Source organism: Cyprinodon tularosa, unplaced genomic scaffold (genome assembly GCF_016077235.1).
Source record: "Cyprinodon tularosa strain WSP-4 unplaced genomic scaffold, ASM1607723v1 ctg958, whole genome shotgun sequence".
NCBI classification, from domain to species: domain Eukaryota; kingdom Metazoa; phylum Chordata; class Actinopteri; order Cyprinodontiformes; family Cyprinodontidae; genus Cyprinodon; species Cyprinodon tularosa.
The window spans coordinates 341,223-360,532 of NW_024039738.1; the positions used below are offsets into that span (position 1 = coordinate 341,223).

General features: G+C 43.7%; 3 long non-coding RNA genes across 5 annotated transcripts; all 3 read left to right on the forward strand.

Annotated features, from left to right (window-relative positions):
* The first annotated feature begins 11,401 nt into the window (after positions 1-11,401).
* LOC119776814 lies at positions 11,402-15,104 on the forward strand. 3 transcript variants are annotated; one of them, XR_005279832.1, is made up of 3 exons: positions 14,109-14,309; positions 14,451-14,686; positions 14,775-15,104. It is a non-coding gene; the product is annotated as an uncharacterized LOC119776814 (long non-coding RNA). The 3 variants fall into 3 exon arrangements; XR_005279830.1 differs by lacking the exons at positions 14,109-14,309; positions 14,451-14,686 and adding an exon at positions 11,402-11,468; XR_005279831.1 differs by having other exon boundaries at positions 14,109-14,686.
* Positions 12,653-13,421, forward strand: LOC119776816. Its single transcript, XR_005279834.1, has 3 exons — positions 12,653-12,841; positions 12,999-13,272; positions 13,393-13,421. It is a non-coding gene; the product is annotated as an uncharacterized LOC119776816 (long non-coding RNA).
* Positions 13,597-14,081, forward strand: LOC119776815. The gene is made up of 3 exons (XR_005279833.1): positions 13,597-13,774; positions 13,894-13,901; positions 13,998-14,081. It is a non-coding gene; the product is annotated as an uncharacterized LOC119776815 (long non-coding RNA).
* Positions 15,105-19,310: the final 4,206 nt, after the last annotated feature.

Here is a 19,310-nt window from a genome sequence, read left to right on the forward strand (position 1 = left end):
TTTCCATGCCTGTTGTGATGTAAACTTTATCCATCATGTATGGGTAACTAATGCATAGTGCTTTCCAGGTATCAGTAGGAGCGGTTCCCCATGGTTTCTAACTGAACAGTCGTGGGTGAAGCATGCAGGTTGGAGTCCGGCTGAGACAGTTTGATTTTTCCCTTTCTATTCTCTCTCGTCTATAACCAAGCCCGTTTCTTAGTTTCTTTTTATTTTGAGATTACATAACTGTAGCCTTCTTCTCTGTTGTTGTTGATCCATCTCCATTCATTATTTAATGTAAAAATATTTCACATTGACATCCATTAATGTAAGCTGCCATCCACCTTAGTTTGCCTTGGGATGAATAACAGAACTCTGATTAATGATGAATGTGTCTCTATAATCTGCAATGATCCAATGTGTGCAATGGTTGTTCAGTGGTTACAGCGGTCATTCTGCTGGTAATTTAAACCCCCCCCCATAGACACCTACTCACTGATGTCTCTCTCTCTCTGTCTGTATTCCACTCCACTTTCTTTTCTTTTCTTTTCTCGTTGTCAGGTTCATGTCTTTGTGCAGTTTTTTGGGGGTAGAAATGCTGATGTTTTTGGCTGCGCTTTCACAGGAATGTGCAGCCTGCTGACAGTTATTTTAACCTGTAGATGGCGCCAAACTAGTGATGGCAGAGGCCCCAGTAGGAAAGTTCAGTCTAACTGTTCATTGCCCCAATGGAAGGAAGACATTGCAACATATAGATAATTATCAATAACTGTTTATGGATGATAGAAAAATGAGCAACTTTAAAACAATGAAATATGGAACATGTGGAGGATATTAGAAAAGGTTTGGGAAATATGTTTAGGTTTTTGCTACTGTAGCAATAAATGGAGTTTTGTCAATTATGATTTATGTATTTAATGATGAAGATGACTTCAGTGTTTACTGTGTTCTAGCTATGCTGTGACGGTGTTCAAACAGTGCTCACTCAGGCTGGTAGTTTTGAGTAATTATTTTTCTTCACATCACAGCAGTGTTCTTTCAGTCTACCATTCTGTCAGTCTGCAGATGGCGCCACATAGGCTACCGGCAGAGCAGCAACCAGGTTGCTGTAGAGATTCAACATAGACAAGGTGTATCTCTTTTTCAAGAGAGATTTAATAGTATTAGCTGTTGCTCCATGCTGTAGAAAGCATTATGAGCTTGGGAACATGTTAGTCATAAGTAGGAAACATACAGAAAATAAGTCAGACAACACAAGTGTCCACTTTCTACTCATTCTATTAGCACAATGACATGTAGAAGCTTCACCATTAACTGCACACATAAACAGACACAATAAACTACTAGCCCACACTGCCTGACAAAGGCAAAGTGCAGCAACTACATGTCTTATTAAATTTGAGTTTAGACTGAAAATGGTCTTCCTTAATCCTCCTTTGTGTCCGCTTTCCAGATATTTATGTCCGATTTGCAGTAACTACAATATCCAACCTAATACCCAGACTTTGAATGCAATGTAGGCGTAGTTACAGCACTTTGCCATTGTGTGGCAGTATATAGCAGGCTATCCTCTACTACAGATAACTTACATATCAAAACATTTGAAGTGCACTTCATAACTCAGTAAGAGGCTTGAAAAGAAGGTTGGTTAGCAGCATAGAAGTGACAGTGAAAGTGATCTTCTCCATTAAGCAGATCAATAGTGCCAATATGACAGTTTTCACTGTCTTGCAATCTTATAGATTAAATGACCTTATATGAGTTTCTGATTGGTTGACATAACAGTGGGTGCAAACCCAACATTTCATGATATAAACCTACCTTAAGCTCAAGTCATTAGCTGCGTTAGAGGTAGAATTGGCATTGCCAGTGTTTGTGCAAGAAACAAAGACGATGCTCTTTTTTAGGCTGAGAAGAAGCAATTTTGCCTCGAAACATCATTCTTTTTAATTTTTGTAAGAGAATTAGAAAACATATTCTCCTTTACTCAAACCTTGTCAAGTCAGTCATGGTCAACTGTGACATTTATGACTCAATAGCAGCTTATAAACTCCCAGTATTGGCAATAAGTTCAAACTTAAGGTAATGATTATTTGCCATAAAAGCATTATAGAAATAGAGTGTCTCAGACTGCATTTCAGTGTCCCTCGCACATTCAACAATATAACAATCCAGAAGAAAGAAAACCAGCAGAGCACATCAGTATCAGAGAGTGGCACTTCTGCACACATTGAGAAGTGAATCAGTTTTACGGCAAACAGGCACATTCTGCAAAATAAGCTGGAGAGGTGGGAAGGCCAGGTAGTGGAGTAGCTATGGGGTGCTAGTGCATATTCCAGTGGCAGATGGCTGGTGGGTATGAGATCTTTGGTTTACAATTATTATAAATACACTTTTAATAAAAGCATAACATGTCCATAGCAGAACCAGGCAGCATTTTAAGGACATTCCTTGCTGTGGCTTAGTTAGAACACAGGAGATATTTCCATCAGGCCTATTTAAAGCTGGAGATCAAGTTCAACACCAAGAAATTAGCAATTAGTGACAGTCTGAATGGTCTCTACCATAGCGACTGTTCTAACCTTCTCGATGAAGACATGTCTTTACTGTTTTTTCCAGTTTAAAGTCAGCTTTAAGTTCTTACTCCAGACTAAAGGAGACAGACAAAACTGGCACATAACAAACTGAGAGCTGTGTCATTACAAAGTGCATTTTAGTTAAATTGCCAGAATGAATTTTATGTAATTAGAATCAGGGGACAAACAACCACAGAATAAAATTCCTTTAGATGTGGTAGCATCAGGAAGGAAAGAGTCAACTGCACTCCTCACAGTGAGTCCATAACCCAGTGAGTGAGACCAGTGTTGAAATTAAAGGTATTATCAGATGTCTACACAGGGATCATCACAAGCACAATGTTACAAACAAAGCCTTAGCATGGGCATTTATCAAGGTGCACATGCAAAATACATATCAGTGTTAAATTTGCATCCTCTACCCCATTTGAGCCATGACAGGCAAATCCCAGGGTGTCCATGAGATTTTGGGTTTGACAAACAATCCATAAAAAGGATTGCATAGAGCTATATACAATACATACAATAGAGATGAGTCCTTCATCAGAGCTGGAGCAGGTTTCAGGGCTTATGAGTTCACTAGTCGCCTTAGAGTCTTTTCTCAACGAGTTGGTTGGGGTGAGGAAGCAATGGCAGACCACTGCTCCCCAGGCGCCGTACAATGGCAGACCACTGCTCCCCAGGCGCCGTACAATGGCAGACCACTGCTCCCCAGGCGCCGTACAATGGCAGACCACTGCTCCCCAGGCGCCGTACAATGGCAGACCACTGCTCCCCAGGTGCCGTACAATGGCAGACCACTGCTCCCCAGGCGCCGTACAATGGCAGACCACTGCTCCCCAGGCGCCGTACAATGGCAGACCACTGCTCCCCAGGCGCCGTACAATGGCAGACCACTGCTCCCCAGGCGCCAGGCGCCGTACAATGGCAGACCACTGCTCCCCAGGCGCCGTACAATGGCAGACCACTGCTCCCCAGGCGCCGTACAATGGCAGACCACTGCTCCCCAGGCGCCGTACAATGGCAGACCACTGCTCCCCAGGCGCCGTACAATGGCAGACCACTGCTCCCCAGGCGCCGTACAATGGCAGGCCACTGCTCCCCAGGCGCCGTACAATGGCAGGCCACTGCTCCCCAGGCGCCGTACAATGGCAGACCACTGCTCCCCAGGCGCCGTACAATGGCAGACCACTGCTCCCCAGGCGCCGTACAATGGCAGACCACTGCTCCCCAGGCGCCGTACAATGGCAGACCACTGCTCCCCAGGCGCCGTACAATGGCAGACCACTGCTCCCCAGGTGCCGTACAATGGCAGGCCACTGCTCCCCAGGCGCCGTACAATGGCAGACCACTGCTCCCCAGGCGCCGTACAATGGCAGACCACTGCTCCCCAGGCGCCGTACAATGGCAGACCACTGCTCCCCAGGCGCCGTACAATGGCAGGCCACTGCTCCCCAGGCGCCGTACAATGGCAGGCCACTGCTCCCCAGGTGCCGTACAATGGCAGGCCACTGCTCCCCAGGCGCCGTACAATGGCAGACCACTGCTCCCCAGGCGCCGTACAATGGCAGACCACTGCTCCCCAGGCGCCAGGCGCCGTACAATGGCAGACCACTGCTCCCCAGGCGCCGTACAATGGCAGACCACTGCTCCCCAGGCGCCGTACAATGGCAGACCACTGCTCCCCAGGCGCCGTACAATGGCAGACCACTGCTCCCCAGGCGCCGTACAATGGCAGACCACTGCTCCCCAGGCGCCGTACAATGGCAGACCACTGCTCCCCAGGCGCCGTACAATGGCAGACCACTGCTCCCCAGGCGCCGTACAATGGCAGACCACTGCTCCCCAGGCGCCGTACAATGGCAGACCACTGCTCCCCAGGCGCCGTACAATGGCAGACCACTGCTCCCCAGGCGCCGTACAATGGCAGACCACTGCTCCCCAGGCGCCGTACAATGGCAGACCACTGCTCCCCAGGCGCCGTACAATGGCAGACCACTGCTCCCCAGGCGCCGTACAATGGCAGACCACTGCTCCCCAGGCGCCGTACAATGGCAGACCACTGCTCCCCAGGCGCCGTACAATGGCAGACCACTGCTCCCCAGGCGCCGTACAATGGCAGACCACTGCTCCCCAGGCGCCGTACAATGGCAGACCACTGCTCCCCAGGCGCCGTACAATGGCAGACCACTGCTCCCCAGGCGCCGTACAATGGCAGACCACTGCTCCCCAGGCGCCGTACAATGGCAGACCACTGCTCCCCAGGCGCCGTACAATGGCAGACCACTGCTCCCCAGGCGCCGTACAATGGCAGGCCACTGCTCCCCAGGCGCCGTACAATGGCAGACCACTGCTCCCCAGGCGCCGTACAATGGCAGACCACTGCTCCCCAGGCGCCGTACAATGGCAGACCACTGCTCCCCAGGCGCCGTACAATGGCAGGCCACTGCTCCCCAGGCGCCGTACAATGGCAGGCCACTGCTCCCCAGGTGCCGTACAATGGCAGGCCACTGCTCCCCAGGCGCCGTACAATGGCAGACCACTGCTCCCCAGGCGCCGTACAATGGCAGACCACTGCTCCCCAGGCGCCAGGCGCCGTACAATGGCAGACCACTGCTCCCCAGGCGCCGTACAATGGCAGACCACTGCTCCCCAGGCGCCGTACAATGGCAGACCACTGCTCCCCAGGCGCCGTACAATGGCAGACCACTGCTCCCCAGGCGCCGTACAATGGCAGGCCACTGCTCCCCAGGCGCCGTACAATGGCAGACCACTGCTCCCCAGGCGCCGTACAATGGCAGACCACTGCTCCCCAGGCGCCGTACAATGGCAGACCACTGCTCCCCAGGCGCCGTACAATGGCAGACCACTGCTCCCCAGGTGCCGTACAATGGCAGACCACTGCTCCCCAGGCGCCGTACAATGGCAGACCACTGCTCCCCAGGCGCCGTACAATGGCAGACCACTGCTCCCCAGGTGCCGTACAATGGCAGACCACTGCTCCCCAGGCGCCGTACAATGGCAGACCACTGCTCCCCAGGCGCCGTACAATGGCAGACCACTGCTCCCCAGGCGCCGTACAATGGCAGACCACTGCTCCCCAGGCGCCGTACAATGGCAGACCACTGCTCCCCAGGCGCCGTACAATGGCAGACCACTGCTCCCCAGGCGCCGTACAATGGCAGACCACTGCTCCCCAGGCGCCGTACAATGGCAGACCACTGCTCCCCAGGCGCCGTACAATGGCAGACCACTGCTCCCCAGGCGCCAGGCGCCGTACAATGGCAGACCACTGCTCCCCAGGCGCCGTACAATGGCAGACCACTGCTCCCAAAGGGGATGTGTTAAATGCAGAGTTAAATTCATGCTCTGTACTTCTGACAGTGTAATGACAATAAAACGCTGAAATTAAAAATTTCAAGAACTATTTACAATGGGGGTGAGTCCTTACTCAGAGTTTAGGGTGGGGGGCCAGGGGCCGTGAGGGTCACTAGATCCCTAGTTCTTCCTCAACGGGTGGGTTGGGTGGGGAACTGGGGTACTTATATTAAACTTTTTAAAATGTTTTGTCCATGTGGTCCATTCATTGTTTGTTTTTAAATAAATTGTTGCAAAATTCTAATCACTCATTAAAACCTTCTTCATACCTTAAGAGATAATGTTCCACTTTAATTAAAAACACCAGTATTTACGCATTGAAATGTATGTTGCTATTCCAATGCTTTATCTCAGTTATCGGGAACATAGGATTGGCGTTTTGTCCTCATCACTGTTAGGTTTATTATTTATACATCATGTGCATTGTTACTCTGTTAGTCAGATAGACAGAGTAGAAGGCCTTCCTTCACATGGTGGACGTCACTGTGTGTATGGAGGCCATCTAACCAGGACAGCCTTTGTGTCTTTTAAAGATACAGAGGATAAGGACACATCTTGGAGCCGGACTGATAAAGGAGAGCTATGTGTAATCCTGGGGTAAAGAGGCACGATGCATGAAGGTCAGGGCATGGATGGCGTGTCAGTTTATGATACGGACAGCCGAGCTTCCACCTGATGCAACACATAGACTCATGAGGTATAAGAAGCAGGAGGAGACGACCTTTTTCGGGGCTCAATCTTTGCTCGATCTTTGCCGGACGCTCGCTGGCGTTGTTTGAGCCCACAGCTGTGCCGACCCTAAGCCATTTCTCTGTCCTGTAACAGCCTGACCTGGAATAAACTCTGTTACTTCTTTTCTCCTGTTTTATAGTCCTTTTTTATCTGGTTTTACCCAGTTTGAGTTAAAGGCACACTATGCAACATTTTTCAGTTAATTAATGTGTTCCATAACGTTATGGATGATTAAATGAGTCATTTCAGGTTGAACAAAGGTATTCTCGGCCGCCCTGGTGGTCTGTGGGGGAAATACCGCACTTGCAACTGCAGGAGCACCGACCCGCACCCACAGGCTCAGAAGTCTCACCAGAGTCAGTCTTGCTTTACGGCGAGAACTGCTACACCCCCCAGTTAAAAGCATGCTCGTTGCTAGCACAGTGGCGATCTTTGTGCAGTTATGCTACGTTCACGCAGCAAAAGCAGCAAAATCGCGTCTGCTGCTTCATTTTTGCTGCTTGTACCAGTTAGTTCTGACGCGCGGCTGAAGCAGCTTTGCTGCTCTGGCTGCAAAAGTGTGTCTGAGGCGCGTTGGGCGGAGCTTCACTATCCTTTCTCTGCCTTGCAGCTATATTTGCTGTGATCAGTGGGAATAAAGTAGTTTTAATATGTTTTTAAGTGAGAAAATACACTTGAAAACGTAATCAGTGCAGTCAGTTCATTCAGATTATTATCCTGCCTTCAATATTTTTTCTGTCGGAGCCGCTCAGACCCCCACATACCAGCGGGGCGCCGACAGTATGGATCCCTTCATCAGCAGCGGTTCACCGCGGCAGCTGGTAGGTGTTTTTCATCTAAATAATCCAAACTGCTTATTCTGCCGGCAGATTTCTGCATTTTAAGTTAATTTAGGCGTCAATAAACTGTTTAAGAGCAGTGATCATCAGCGCTGTGTCTCTCTCCCTGCGTTAAACGCACCCGACGCGCTGCTGCAGCCGCTCAGACGTGCTGCGCCTGCATCTCATAACGCTGCGTTCACACTGGATGTAGCTGGCGCGACAGAAGCAGCGAGTTTACATGCAAAGTCAATGGTTGACGCGCGTCAAGGCGCAGCAAAAGGTCCCGCAGCGCGTTTCGAGCAGCAAGCGCAGCGCGTCTGAGCAGCAGGCGCAGCGCGTCTGAGCAGCTGAAGCAGCGCGTCGGGCGCGTTTTGGCATCTGACGCGCGTGATGCGCCGCAAACGCGCTGCTGCTCGAGATGGAAAAATTGAATTTTTGCTGCTCGACGCGCGCATCAACCAATCAGAGAAGCTGATCTGGGAGCTGGCAGGGAGAGAGACACAGCGCTGATGATCAGAGCGCTATGATCACTCCTCTGAAACAGTTTATTAAAGCATAATTAACTTAAAATATATACATCTGCCGGCAGAATATGTTCGCTTTTATTATTCTGGTGCTGCAGATCTGATTATTTAGATGAAGTCACTGCTGCTAAGCTCAAAACAACCGCGCCTGGCTTGACGGAGAAACCAGGAGAACAGCTGAGCATATTTACGACAGTGCACTTTTACTTTCGCCCTCTGGAGGGAGCCTCGCTGGAAAATCAACACTGGTTGCATAGTGTACCTTTAAGAGTAGTAAATCCCTTGCTCCCAGGAAAGGAACCGGTGGGGAAGTTCTGAGGTGCAGCCGCCTTCATGGGGATCTAACTTCCATATTAACATCACTATTAATTTACCTGATCCATAAATGTATGTTTAACATTAAAGGCAGAAACAGTTAAATATATATATGAAATTGTTCTTCCAGTGAAAAAACATGATGTGTTACAGAGTATTTTGGAATAAATGACAAATATGTGATGGAAATTACATTTGTGCCAGCCGATTTTGGAAATCTGTTAAAAAACAGCAATTTGTCTTAAGAATTCAGTTTATTTTCTTATGAGTCTTCAAACTAGACCAGTTATGCAAACCAATCACATTGTGAGAATCTATAATTTATTATACCTCTTCTCTTCACGTTTGCAAGGCCAATAGTGTTAAAGAATACCCATGTATTCCTGTAAATGCTCATCCATGGTGACATCAGCTGAAACCTTTTGTTAGACCATAATAAAACTATTTCCAGCTGAGGCGGCTGCTGGACGGCGGCATCCTGCCAACTGAAGTGGAATAATCCACAGTGACAAATGTGACCCCTCTACAATTTAAAAATAGGGCGCAAACAGACAACACCTCACTGCTTCTGCAGCTTGGAATTCTGAAATGAAAGTAAAACATTTCAAAGCATTACTGTCTATAAAAAATCAAAAAGTCTGACCCCCAGGCCCCAACTTCAGATAAATACTCTATTGCATGCTGTCTCACTCCCCCTCACAAACGTATATAACATCTGACCTTTGGCCTGATGTACAGGTTAGACCTGTTCAGGCTGCGGAGGCTGTGATTCTCCCCTGGAGTGGTAACCTCCAGTGGCTCCACCTGCAGCTGCCCTCTGACCCTGCACAATGTGAAGTCCTCAGGTAATCCGGATACATTGTCCTGAAGTACCTGACCAAACGTTGCTGCAGTCAGGTCCAGGGGCACCACCACCCTGATGGGCGCCGTGGCGTCTAAGAACAACTGAGAACATGCTGTAGTAAGCTGATGAAGGTTCTCAGTCATCCAGGTCAGAGTCATTCCGTAAAAGTTTAACAAACAATCCACTGGACTTGGTTTCAGAGATCTGAAGACGTTTGGCTTTCCTTCCAGGAAGCTTTCTCAATCCAAATGTCTGGATCCGCAGTGAGTTTCAGGCTGCGCATATCCTCATTGCTATATTACATGACCTTGCACATAGTTTATGCTAGTTTTCAAAATAACTTTCAACAGGGGCGGATTTAGGAAATTTGGGGCCCTAGGCAAAGACAGGCAGGCCTCTGAATTGAGAAGACCACATATAGAACAGACCCATTCTACAGATAGAGAAATGTTAATAGAATAGACTTAGATTATTTGTTCTACCCTTTGTCCTCTCTTCTTGTCCTTTTTCTTGTGGTTTTCTTCTGTGTTCTTTTGTTCCTTTCTCTAGTAGTCTAGGCACAGGCAGGCATGGGGCCGTCTGAAATGAGAAAACACACAACAACAGGTCAATTATACAAATGGACATTTTAAGAGAATTAACATGCATTGTTTTACCTTTTATCCCTCTCTTCCTCTCCTTTTTTCATATATATATTGTTGAACCATACTGGAACCTGAAATATCCTCCTTAGTTTTCTTTTAAAACAGCAAATTTAAATCCATGTCAATAGCAGGTAAAAGAGATGGATGAGGCAATGATCTAATAACTGTTTTACTGAAGTTTATTTGAGATAATTCCAGATATTTTATAGTACTATCTTCTGTCCATCAAATGGTTAGGACTGTTGACCAAATAACTGTAAGAGTTGTTTGATTTTCCTGATTGTGTTTTTATTTATTTTTCATTTAACAGGATGTAGTATTTGGAACGAATGCTTACATATTAATGAACTGTAAAACATCTGAACCTGAAAGGGAGAAATTAAGAGTAGTTGAAAGGACAGGCCAAGAATGGAGTCTTAAAGGATTATTGGGAAATAAAGGAAATATAAAGGATATTTATAGATTAAGGAAAGCATTATTTAGTTATCTTCAGAATACAAAATTAAAAAATAGAATTTAATAGATGTAAAACAATGTTGCTACACACTCATGAACAGTAGGTGGCGGTATGCCCCTTAAAGTTGCTTGCGATCCGCCATGATAGAAAAGAAGAAGAAGAAGGAAGGAATGCTTTCATTGGATGAAAAGAAGCTGAGCGTGATTGGCTGATGGTTTGCTTCATTTACATACATTGATGAAGCTGCGAGCGCAGAGAGTCGAGCGGAGAAACAGCCGAGCGCACAGCTGCGTGAAGCTGACACCCCACCCACGTCAAAAAACTCTGCAAATAGACTGAATGGTTAGTGCAACGTTAGTGCAGATTTCTGCAGAAAAAAATATTGTTTGTGCTACTTTTGTTTAAGAGATATTAAAGATTATTTTTTAGGTCATCCAGTGGTCACCATCCCCCCATTAAACTCCAATTTGATCCAAAGTGGTCTCCTTTTTTAGTGCTTCGTTTGTGCTGATTTGTGCAGTTAAAACGGTCATTTGTGCTATTTTACTTTTTAAGATATAATAAATTAAAATTTAGGCCGGTGACGTCACCACCCCCCTATTAGAGAGCTGCGGAAGTGAACAAGTCAGCAGCAAAGCAAAGGAGTGTCGTCTAAGTTAGTTTGAGTCACCTATGCATGTCAGTGGATGTTTCAAGTGTGTAACTGATGACATGTAAGTTTATTATGCCTTGTGTGATGTAAACTTTCCTTATATAACCTCTGTTTAACTGTGTTGTTTTGTAGCTACAGCTTTAGTTTTGTAGCTGCAGCTTTAGTTTTGTAGCTGCAGCTTTAGTAGTACTAACTAACTGTTTATAGTCAATGTTGTTCATTTTATGGGCTTAGCCTGAACGTTTAAGTTTATATTACATGTTTTGTTATTCAGTCTTTATGCACAGTGATACAGAGTTTATAATCCTGTTTGACTATCATCTTGTTGAGTTAAGTTTTTTGGGCTAGATTGACCACTAGGTGTCAGCAGGCTAAATTATATTTCTTTATGGTGAATGTTATTTCATGCCTGATTACTTACTTTATGCTTACTGATTATCACTGATATTTAGTATGATATTATTTGTGTTTTTCTTTAGACCAACTTCAAGATCCTTGCATCTACTACCTGTATACCTTAGCCCTCCAATAAAGCTGCACTCTGTAAGTATTTTGACCGACCTTCCAGGCAGACTTCAGTGCACCTGAACCTCATTTATAACTCTTCTAGTTTTCTTCAGTACATATTTTGATGTATTTCTACTGATAAAGCAGTGACATTATTATGAAGCTGTGTCGTTTACCATCACCAGCAGGTTCAAAACAAACTGTATCTGTGTCTTACATAGAACATCCATGTTGGCTCTTTTTCATTTATCAACAATAACCTTGGAATGAAAAGTTTTATTAAGATTTGCAGCCCAGTAATACTGTATGTGCAGACTGCTACGTTTTTAATATAAAGTTTATGCTGAGCTCATTAAATAAAAAACAAATTGCTCTACATTGTTAGTAATTTCTAATTCTTTAATTAAGCCAATATATTAATTGTTGGACAATATTTCCCACTCCATGCATGAAGCTAGTAATGAACTGGAGAGGACCTTCAGCCTAATTGAACCTTTAGCTTGAACAGACAAAATTTTTTGGATATTGTTCCTTACAGATGCTGTTTTGCTTTATAGTCTAACCACAGTGCTGTATTTTGTTATAGTTTACTACTAGCATGTAAACTGTAATTAGCTTATTTTTTGGTGCAGAAACACCAAAAAGGAGTAATAATAATAATAATACATTTTATTTAGCAGCGCCTTTCTTGACACTCATAGTCACTTTACAAATAATACAAAAGATAAATAAAAAGAGAGATGAAAATACAATAATGTAATGAAGTATGACTTCTAAAATCAACTATAACAAAGTGCCCTTGAATATGTAATAAACCTTTTACTTTCAAAGAAGAACAAACACTTCTGATTTGGAAAACGAACTTTATGTTAACATTTGAACATTTTGATAAAAGAAAACGCCTTTTTAAAACTGCAATATGGTCCTAACAACTGGGAACTCTTCTGGGCTTCTCAAAACTGACCTCCTAAGTATATTTCTTCACAGCATTCAATCTGCTGTGTATAACAAAGCATGTGGTTGTATTTTAGTATTTTCAGGCACTGTCTTCACTACCTTTGCCAGATCATCATAAAGTTCCCACATACATGGAGCTCACATACATGGAGACCGTGTTTGGTTGAGCTGGCCTTGAAAGCGATCACTCCTTTTAAGGTCAGTGTCTTTCCTTGGAGAGCCACAACAGAGGGAAATTCACACAAAGGAAATTCAGTTGTGTTTGCAAGGTCAGTATCAATCCATGCTATTTCTCCAACGCTGTAGCTGTGAGTAACTCTTCCAGCACAGAGCATTTTTCCTGAAGGAGTGGCTTCTGTTTTGAATTCAGCTGGACACTCTGATTCATCCTGCAGTGGGCGTAGGCAGGGAGACTCTGGTAAAGAGAGCCCGTTTTCTACTGCAATGTCAAGGTGAGAAATGCCAGAGTCCACCAGGACAGAGAATTCAGGAGAAAGAAATGGGACTTCCCTTGTGATTCCTTTATTTAGCTGGCAGTACGGTGAAGAGCAGTGCTTTGAGAGGTAAACACTTGAAACATTCCTCATTGTTTTTCCAATTATCGTACAGATGTTGCACTGGGCATCGATTTGGTAGGCGCCAGACCTCAACTGGACTTTCTCAAACATTGTACAAAGTAGCTGTGCTCTCTCCGAATATATCCTTTGGGTCACACCCTCTGTAACAATGGCTTTAACCAGCTGCAAGATGGGGTTGTCACCGTCATTCCTGACAACATTCTGAAATCCTGTGCTGTCACAGAAACCACAACATAAGCACTGACAGAAAGCATCAAATGCACATGTGTTCAGCACAGAGATTGCTGACTTCCCAACTCTAATTGGTAGGTGCAGGTTTCCATTTTTTATTTGTCCCACTTTCACTCTTTCTCCCCCAAATGATGGGTCTGCATGGAGCCATTCAGTGCAGGAAGTGAGATATGAAGTTAGCTTTCTTTTTTTAGGGGGAAGAATTTGTCCCTTCCAGTTTTCCATCACATCTTCATCTGCTGGAGGAATGTCTGTGGTTTTGTCGGATTCCTCAGGGGTAAGAGTCAGATCTTCTCTTGGCTTCAGCACTGTGGTTAGTCGTGGATGCAGATGTTTTATCTGTTACTTTTGTTAATCCAGTCGTTTCCTCGTCATTTTTTGCTTTTGCAGAACAAATCCTCATATTTCCTTCTATGAAGGAAAGATGACGGGAAATGAAGCGATCAACTCGAATAGGCAAGTTGTCGTGTTTAAAAAGTCCATGTTTTATATTTTTGAACTCTGCTTCAACAGTGGCTGAGCTTGCTGTGAGGCTGGTGCTTTTGAAGAGGGGGACCATAACTCCTGTCCAAAGTGGTAAGTAACTTGCAAGTCTTATTATGTGTGGAACAATCTCAGGTAGGAAATGGATGTTATCCCTATCCCCATTGGCTGCAGCGAGTGACCTGCTCTCCTCACATATGTTTGACACCCAGTCTCTTAGGTCAGTCTGGATCTCATCAAAAGGATCCCCTTGATGCATTTCCTCTGTGTCTTCAGCTGGAATGTTGAAAGAGTCTTCTGTGATCTGTGCTTTCAGGTATTTTTTACACCTCTCTGATTCCAGAGGGACTCCAGAACTGTCATCTCCCTCTGCTTCGCTGAGAGCCACAACAGTGATGGCATGTATTAGCTGTTTTGCATGGTCTAAGCACTGTGACTGAAGCAGCTTTGCTATTGCCCTGACAAAGAAGTCTTTCACACGGTGTGACTTGTTTTTAAGGCAGCTCCACTGGCAGATCATCTTTATGCAGTGTGCCACATCCACCCTGATGAAACAAGGAGGAAGTTTCCCAGACCGGTTCCCAAGTAGCACACGGAAGCACTCATTAATGTATGTCTTCAGATCAGGGTAAGGAGTGAAAGCCTTCACCAGAGCACCTAGAATAGCCAGAGAAAAGTCACTCACGGCTTCTTTTGGTATAGCAGCACCTGTCCGAAGCCATTCTGTCAGCCATGTTGCAATAGCATTAATGTCGTGTCTCTCTGACAGCATTTGCACTACCGGGACTGAACAATTCTCCCCTGTCAGAACCCCTTGATATAGGAAGATGTGGCCAGATGTACCATTTGGTCTCACCAGTCTTCTCACAACTGAACCTGTTGCATCAAAGCAAACTACTGAGGGGCATTTTTTGGACAATGCTTTATACAGATGGAGCTGAGTTGGACTCCAATAGTGGCAGAAGAACTTATCTAGACCAATGTCTCTTATACTACCACTGTGAGGTGAGCTATATTTTGACAACTGCAAAGACAGAATTGGATCTTTGTCACCTAATTCTAAATCTTTTCTCTCCTGCTTTGCTTTTCGTAGGGTCGCCAAATTTGGGAGGTGACTTGGTTCAGGATCTCCAATATCCATCAATTCCGATGCCTTCGCTGACCTCCATACAGCCGGCTCCATCCTGCCCTCACACAGCTCTTTTGAAATCTGTGCACGAAGCTTTCCAGACATGAACCTCTTGGAACGACCAGTGTGCAGGGAGATATCAGTGTCTTCGATGGAACACTCCAGAATCATTGGGCTGTTGACTATTGGTTCTCTGGCACATGTCATTTTAACGTGGCCCTGACACTCTTTACAGAAGCCCTTGATATCGATGTAATTGTTTGTGACAGTTGGATAAACCTTTGCTCTCTGGAACACAAATGTACATGTACTTTTAATTTTTTCCCATATCAGATGGTTAATTACATGACTCCAAGTGCCTGGTTTCAAAATCATATATTCCCTTTTGCCAGATGATGAAAATTTGTCATTATATTGTACTTTCTCTGGTACAAATTTGATCCATTCCTCAAAAGGGACTTCAATCTGAAAACATGAGGAGCTGTCTACTCCTGAAGAAATAGAGCCAGAGTCAAATCCCATGTCCACTCTGCTCTCAGGATCACTTTCCGCCTCATTGATCTCCAAACATGACCAGATGTTATGTCTGTTTAACTTTACAAAAGTGTACACAGCTTTTGGAGACATCTTGTTTTCCAGCTGCTGACTTAATTCAGTCCAAATAGCAGCAGCAGGAGTGGCTATTTTGCCATTTAGAAAGATGGCCTCTTTTGAATTGCAGACAACTGCAAAAAGGGAATCCCTGTCTACTGATGGCTGTCGAGGCATCTAGTTGAAGGATAAAAAGAATTTGATTAGCATTAATACAAATATTCTGACATATAGAATTCTGCTACAACTAAAAACTTCAGTTTAAATTACTGTTCTTCCCTAAATCAATATGCCTTTTATGCTTAATTGTAATTATAGTCTGTTTTTTGGTTATTGCACATATAGCATTTTTATGACTTGTTAACTTTCATTTAAAGTATTAGTTCAACTTTAAAAATGTGCCTTAGCCCTGTGGAGTCTACAGATGTGCCTAATCATAGATAACTGTATGCTTTAATAAATTTAAAAAATCTGGAATTAAAATGTAATTGAATTTTGGATTTACAGAAATCTGTCTGCTTTGTATTAAATTAAATATCGGATACCCTGGCCAACTTAGCTAAAAATAACGTAGTTGCTGTTGATCGTGTCACGTTTGTTACTAAAACCTTATTTGTTGCTAACATTTACTGCCATGTGGCTGCTAGCCCTGTATGTATGGCATTCAACAATGCATCTCCCATTATTTATTATCTTACCTTGCTCTAAAATCACGTTTGACGGATGTTGACGTTTGAAGGATTTCACTTTTATTGATATATATATGATCTAATTTGATTCTTTCTACGCACAGTTCACTGACTCACTAGGTGGCGTCACTCCCTGTAAAGTCGTGTGGGGACTTCCAATTTGCCAAACGGTCAATGCTGTTTTAATAACTCCTACATTTAATGTCATAAGTTACAAATTAAAGCTTGATGCATTTTATTAAAGCATTAAGAAGTTGGTTAATTGAAATGACACTCAATTGCCTACGTGCTGTGCACTTCTAACTTCATCCTTCTGGCGCATCTCAGTTATTTTTTTAAACCAGTTTGCTGCTCAATGTGCGGAAAATAAGGGTCAACAATGTGAATACGACTATCAAAACCACCTTAAAAGAAATCGCAGTTACAATATTAGAATAATAATAATGGAATATAAGTAACAGGTAAAAGATTTGTAGAAGTTATAAGTATATAACTGTTGCAGAATGTGAGGATTTGATCATGTGCAGGCTCAGGATGGTGTGTCCCCCTCTCCATTTGTGAGACAACAATATTGCATTTCTGTGGAGAAAGGTTAATATATTGGTGGCTTTGTTGACATTGCTATATAAAGCAAAGTTCTTTAAATGAGGCACAATAAATCTTGCTGCAATCAATCTTTATTAGGGAATACAAAACAATATAAAACACATTTTACAATAACAGCTAAAACAACTTGCAATATAAAACAAATATATGAAATTAACTGCTTTCTTGAGAACAGTGGTTAGACCAAACGGTGCATCTGGCCACATCTTCTTCCACCAAGGCGTTCTGACAGCGGACCACAACTGCTGTTGTTGAATAACTACTTTCCTTTCCAGCATGGGGCAACCAAGCCACTGTAGAAAATAAGCATTCTTATAACAGTGGAAAGTACAAAAAAAATAAAATAACAATAAAAACACGTTTCCCTAGAGATCTTTGGCAATTAGCATGAATATATAAATAATCTAATAAGAAGGGGACAAACAGGCTCGGTAATCTTCATAATAATGACACTGATTTATCAGTAGAAACATTTTAAAAAGACTTCCCTTCTTTCCAGTTTTGGCAGTGAGATATAATTTACTTTAGTCCCAGACTAAATTACTGACAAGAATTTACAGGATAAAAAGCGGCCTGAAACAAAAACAGCAGCAGGTGAAATTAGTTGTAGATGTGTAATAAATGTAGTCGGTTGTGATCATCACCTGCAAGTATAGAGAATATAGTTTGAATCGGACATGCAAGCAGCACAAATGTTGGTTTTAACGGCACAAATCAGCACAAACGAAGCACTAAAAAATGAGACCACTTTGGATCAAATCGGAGCTTGATGGGGGGATGGTGATGTCATCAGCCAAAAAAATTAAAATGATTATATCTTAAAAACTAAAACAGCACAAATGACCGTTTTAACTGCACAAATCAGCACAAATGAAGCACTAAAAAATGAGACCACTTTGGTTCAAATTGGAGTTTAATGGGGGGATGGTGACCACTGGATGACCTAAAAAATAATCTTTAATATCTCTTAAACAAAAGTAGCACAAACAATATTTTTTTCTGCACAAATCTGCACTAACGTTGCACTAACCATTCAGTCTATTTGCAGAGTTTTTTGACGTGGGTGGGGTGTCAGCTTCACGCAGCTTGTGTAGAGAGGGTTTTTCAGAGTTGAGCGCGCGCCAGACCGGTTTTGCCCACGCGCACATGTTGTCTCACTGCGCGCTCGGATTGATTCCTGCACGCTCAAACCGATGGCACAAATATCTCTCCATAAGATTTCAGCTATTCGCGGGTTACTGCCGCTGCTGCTGCTGCTCGCCGCTGCCGCAGTGAAGAAGCCGAAGTCAGTCATTTTCGGTAACTTTGAAAGCAGCTTCCTACTTTCATTCTTCTTTCTCCTCTTTTCAGCACCGCTAGGGTAACTTCTTTTCATCTTTCTTTCCTTTCCTTTCTTTTCTCTTCTCCACTCGTATCGTCTCTTCGCGCCGTTTGTTTTCAAATAGTTTGCTGTCGTCTGTTTGGACCTTTCTGCCCATGCGCAGCAAATGGACTGAACCAATGTAGTGGACACTGTAGGGGGGGCCCCGAGACACACCTAATATTATCAGCGTTCTGATGGCATTTTAGCGAAAGGATTTTTATCAAAAACATAATTAATGTGCAGAAATAAGTAATAGCTCTATTAACCATACATGGAAAAGGAGTTTTAGGGGCCCCCAGGAACTCGGGGCCCTAGGCAACTGCCTAGTTTTGCCTAATGGTAAATCCACCCCTGCCTTCAGCAATGCACTACACATAACAATGACTTCCTAAATGATTTAATGACTTTGTTGTTCCAGATCTTAATGAAATATTCAGAGAGGAGAAGACAGGATAGATTTCTATTTATCTCCCAATGGATAAATTCACTTTGGCTCATTAGTAATCGGGTATTTAAGGTTCATTATAACTGTTCAGAGTCTGAATACTTCAGCAGTATGGTGCAGTAAAGTGAAATTCTAACTACACCTTTATGTTGGATTTTAAGCCATGTTAGTCACGTATGATTTCCCTTTTGAAAGTTAAAATGTCAACAAGACCAAAACCTGACAGAAACCTAATTTTGCGAACTATTGCAGAATAGAAACTGTATTTTCTTAAGAAATATTTCTAAAAAACTGCAGTATTCCCAAAATAAACTTTGTTAACATTGTCAGAGAAAGATATCAGACATGTGTTTCTTCAGCCACTGATGAAGAGCTGCTGGGGGAAAAACTAAATTCTGCAGAGTAATTAACCTTCAGCGAAGACATGGAACCATAATTTGTTTTACGAAACAATAAAGAGTTTCTCTCAAGAGTGATGTAAGAAACTTTGGTAGAATTAGAAAGATATTGGGCTCATCAGGATCAATAACTGCTCAGCCGATCATTTCTTCTTCCAAACTGACATCTCACTGCAACCACAGCAAGGCAGACAGTGAACTGCAACTATAGATCCGCTAAACACCCCCCCCCCCCCCCCCCACTGCACTGTGATCAGACTACAGCTCTCATTTTGGTAAATTGTGCATAACTATGTGTTTTTTTTAAATGTCATTATTATAAATATATAATGGCCAATAACTGCAGAGTAGATCACTGTAGGGCAATCAAATGTGTTGCACACATTGATCATCTCATCTGGAGCATAC